Raw genomic sequence first — 5,260 nt, 5'->3', positions numbered from 1 at the left:
ACTCTGGGTCTGAGAGACTGCCCTTTTGCTCAGTCAGACGAGAGCATTGAAACATGGCAGCTTTATTTTTGATGTTGTCTTGGCTACTTTTTTTTTTCACCTATTAATGAATTCATCTCTTCAGAGGATCGGCTCTTTGTGAACTGAGATAAATGAAAAGTTTAGTCTTGTCCCTTTTTCTACCCTTTCATATTCTCAGTAGAACGTTTTTGGTACCATTTTGAGGATGCCTGAAGTTCTTATGTTCACCGTTTTTCTACCGTTAGTTGAGTATGAGTTTCCTCATTTGTGTCATGGTTAAAGCATTGTGAATAAGTTTGTTTTAGGAATTGTTCCTAGTCACAGATTCATATTATGTATGTGTTGCAAAAAATCTGGTGAAATATGGTTAATGGTAAGTGTCGGGATACCACCTGAAAACTGTAAAATATTGAATTTTGGTAGGATTTCAAACTCTATCAATTACATTTTCCATCCTTTTTTTCTGGAGGGAAATTGCAGTGTCAATGCCTATGTTGACTTGGTCCATTTTGAAAAAATATTTTCTGAGATAGTATTCAACATTCCTGTCCAGAGCTGGGGGTGAATATAGTGCGAGTAGAAATCAATTCATGGCAAATTTGTGTTGCTTTAATGAAGTAAAAATAGAGGAGAGGGAAGAATTTCTTCTTTTTTTTTTTTAACCTTCTTTTCCTACCAGTTTTTAAAAACTCAAACAAAAGCATTTCTTCCTTGCAATGTGAGGGCCCTGTTAACACCATAGTTAGTAATGATGCTGAGCTGTGCTGTGGATTACCCTGGTTTGAATCCTCATAGTTGCCCCCAACTCAGTTGTGCACAATAATTGTGTCAGGACGTGGTGGAATCAGGCGCTCGTCAATTTTTGGGCATGTGGAGTTATTGGAATCATCTGAAAGCTGATTTATTTGCCTAGCTTCTAAGGAAACAAATACCAATTTATCTTGGATAGAACTCAAGATATTTGCGATTGAAGGAAGTGAGGTCGCCTGGTTTGGCAAGTCCAATAGCTAAAGAGTCTTTGAAAACTGAAAGATGACATACTTTGTGCCTTTAATCTATGTTTTGCAGTAAAATTCGCTTGGAAATGTGTTTTTAAATGGATGTAAAAGAGGTTAAGCCAAAAAATAAAAATTCGATAAAAATGTCCAAACTGGCGGAAAATTTCCAGTTTCTCCGATATTGTTATTTTGACGAGCGCCTGATTTCACCACGCTGCCTCACAATTGTATGACTAAGCTTACCATAAGTAATTCTGGTGCCGATAATAATATAATCATCATCATTATTGTCAAATGCCAGATCTGCAACAGACATTGATCACCGGTTCTCCATTTATTCCTTTGCTCGGATGCTCTCAAAAAGCTACACTTACACTATCCTGGTCTTTCCCCATCACCTTCATGTATCTGTTGAGGCTTTCCAAGTCTGTGGGTCTACCTCTGTCTTGTTTGCCTTCAGTTTTGTCTATGAGAGCTAGATATTCAAGACCTTTGTGTCTATTCAAGTTCAAGTATTCCAGAGACTGCATTCATCTTTTCCTGATTGTTTTGATCAGTGAGCAGCCCGCATGGGCTTCTTCAGGTGCTACCACATGTACATTTGATTTTTTCTCTTTCCAAGAAATTCTCCACAGTCTTCATAGAAACCACATTTCAATTTTCACCATCTTTAGTGATTGTCCAGTGTTGAACTGGGCGTAGAAAAAAAGAGCACCCATGTAAAGGGAAATGACCCGGTCATCTTTATGCCAATTTCAACAAAACTTGGAACAAATAAAATTCAACAAAAGGTACGTTATTAAAATAATAAATATAAAAAATTTCAACTTTTTCGAGAAATACAGCTAGTTAAAAAAAATTTCAACCAAAACTGAGGGAAGTGCAACTTGCAATGTCTGAAAATTCCACCATGATGAGTATATCTATCTGTGCATTGAAGAACAAATCTCTACATAAAATAAAACTGGCATTGCCTATTTAACTCGTGGAAGGTGGCGACTATTATTACTATTAAAATTGTATAATTCAGGAGTTGACCTTTTCTCCTCAGACAATCTTGACTAAGCTGCTGACAATTTTAACTAACCCTGTGGCATGTTTGTGGGTTGATTCTTTGAACATGTTGTTCAATATCTAGTTCAACAGACCTCTTCTACCCCCGGTGCTACTGACTGAAGTGTCTTTCAGTCACTCCTAAGGGGGGGGGGGGGACATTAACATCTCGAGTTCTTATGCACAGTAGAATTGTAATTAATTGTAAATGAGCTGAGTCATCAATCTCATGCTCATAATTGTGCCTGATCTACAACAGGGAACTGCTGCTTTTTCTTTCCTATTCCTTACTGTCGTCATTTTTTTCCTCTACTTCTTTTGTATGTGTGACACGCTATTTCTGGGATGCCTTGATAGTCGAAGCAGACCTTGTGCTGTTAAAGCTAGATAGGAGTGAGCAGAGTAAGTCTGATTCCCTGTAAGGACTTCTCCCCTTGGCGCTCACAAGACCTTATGCGGTTGCGAGCGCTGTAAAACCTCTACTGAACAAACAGACCTCCTCAAGAGCATATCCCCCCCCTCTTCCCCCCCCAAAAGTGGAAATAAAATAAATAAACAAGAACTTTGTTAGCAAGGTGAGACATCCATTTAATGGGACTCGTGGTGTTACCATTATTGTCCTGAACCCAAAACCAGAACAGGCCGATGACGTCCCTGTCACTGAACGCTTTCAAGCAGTAAATTTTACATCTTACTCAGTTTTGGTGGAAATTTTTTTAAAAAACTTGATGTTCCTCAAGCATGCGAATGGATTTTCGTCATATTGACAAATACATAAATGTTGCCTCCCCTTGGTTGAATATTGTATCTAGCCTGTACTGTAAGAAGTTTTCTTGAAATTGATACAAAGATGACGAAACTAGACTATTACTATTGCCCTTACAATGGGTTCTTTTTTTAAAATTTTAAGACCCTCTGTAAGTGTAAGGGACCATTTACAAATGATGTCAGCTTAGAGGATGAGGGGGGGGTGTCAGTGAGAAGGGACAAAAGGTGACATGTTGGAGGGGGTTCCTTTCAAAGTTGACGTCAACTGTTACGCTTGAAAAGGTTGGGGGAAAAAAAAGAAAAGAAAAAGAAAGAAAAAATGTTTGACCTCATCTTGGCCAAAAATTAACACAGTTAAATTGGACCATATTTTTGGGGCCTGAAAACTAAAATTAACAGTTATTTCCCCTTAACACAGACTGCTGGAGCAAGAAGCAAGATTAGAATAGATTCTATCTAAATAAGTTCATGTATGTACATTTTGGTTGACGTCAACTAGGGTTAGGGGGGGGGGGGGGGGGGTCCTGGGAAAGACGACAAAGGGGGAGGAGGGGGTCATTTTTAGGCCAGATTTTAGCTGACGTCATTTGTGAATGGTCCTTCTAATTGCCTGGACGCAAAACTGACACTGCCTACAAAATATTGAATTTTTGTTATTGGACAAAAGTCAACTGCCAGGCAGGCAATTGTTGAATTTGTTTTCATAAAAAATATAACGGGACCACTTTATGTACTATGTACGGTATTTCATTGGGTTTTTTTTTGTTTTTGTTGAATGTTGTGCTTGTATAATATGGTCGCTTTTAAGGACAAGCGGGCTAACCCAGATTTCGGGGCTTTCCAGAAATCTTGATCTACACTAAAAGTGGGCATTGCCCTATCTATAGGAGAAGTTTAGTTTTATTGGTGTGTATATTTGTTTGGTTATAGAGTAAACTTTCCTTGTCTTTTAAAGAAACTGAACAAGGGTTCAAAAACTTTACCTTCGATTTTCTTAAAACAGCTTTTTTTGAGATAGCCCCCTTGTTCTTAAAAGCGACCATATATCATTCTCCTTGTTTTTTTTACTTTGTAGTATGTATTATTATGATGATTGATGTCACAGTGTTTTATTCCAATAAAGAACTGTTTCAAAATGCATTATCCTTTGGAACACTTTTATGTTTGCTGGACTGGTTGTTAGAAGGTGGCACGGGTAGGTCGTACTATTTTCCTTTCCTCTTTGCCTTTCTCAAAAGTGACCATAAACCGTCACCATATGATAAAGTAGGAACTATTTGAGCTGTCTGTGAAAAATTAAAAAAGCAGAGCCATCAGGATTCAGGATGTGTCGTGATCTATACAGAAATTTACTATAAACCACAAAAGTAAAATGTTGTACACTTGGACCCTTTTCTCAAGTACGCTAAATTTTTCTCTCATTGGGTTAGAATCCGGATAGCGACAGAAAATTTTCTAAAAAAAAAAAATTCCTTTCACACCCTTTCCTAACAATGTCTTTCAGCCACACCCCTGATCTTATGGTAGGAAATATCTACACCTAGCCTTCTCGGAAAAGGGCGAAAAAACTCAGAGGTCCCATGTTCAAGTTGCGCACGATAAAGACCCCTTGGTGGTCCAAAATAGATAAGAGTAGACTTCGGCCGCCACCCGGGCAAAATTCAAAATTTCCTACCGAACTGAAAATGTTTAATGTGTGTCCCGCGCGCTCATATGACTTTATATAGTTGCGTGCGCCGTAAAACACTTACCAGCTATAATATATGTGAGGCAGCGTGGTGGAATCAGGCTCTCGTCACTTTTTGGGTATATAAAGTTATTGGTATCATCTTAAAGCTTGTTCACTTGTTTTTATTTGGTTGAAAAAAATATCCGTTTATCTTGAATACAAGTCGAGATATTTGTGAATGAAGAAGGTGGGGGTCACCTGTTTTCAGAGGTAAAATTAGTGAGAAAATGGCCGCCAAAGATTTGTTATTTCTGTAGCTTAAGACTCCGTGGTAACTGAAAATGTATATATTTTGTGCCTTTAATCAACGTTTTTCAGAAAAATCCTCACCGAAATGAGTTCTTTTATGGGCATGAAAGATGTTGAGCCAAAAAACAAAAATTTGATAAAAATTCAGAAAGCTGCGGAAAAATGCAACTTTCTTCACTTTTATTTTGACGAGAGCCTGATTCCATCATGCTGCCTCACATATTATAATCCTTTCGGTATTGAATGTTGTGTTGATTTGCTTCTCCATTCTTAAATTAACAATCCAACTTGTAGGATCTACAACTACAACTCATTATCTTGAACTACCGGTATCTATCTAGGAGGATTGGAAGGTGTAGATCCCCCCCCCTCTTTCTCTCTTTTTCGCTCCCTCTCTCTCTTTCTCTCCCTCTGTCTCTCTCTCTCTCTCTCTCTCTCTCTC

Source organism: Aplysia californica, unplaced genomic scaffold (genome assembly GCF_000002075.1).
Source record: "Aplysia californica isolate F4 #8 unplaced genomic scaffold, AplCal3.0 scaffold00059, whole genome shotgun sequence".
Classification (NCBI taxonomy): Eukaryota; Metazoa; Mollusca; class Gastropoda; order Aplysiida; family Aplysiidae; genus Aplysia; species Aplysia californica.
This window is presented reverse-complemented; position numbering follows the sequence as displayed.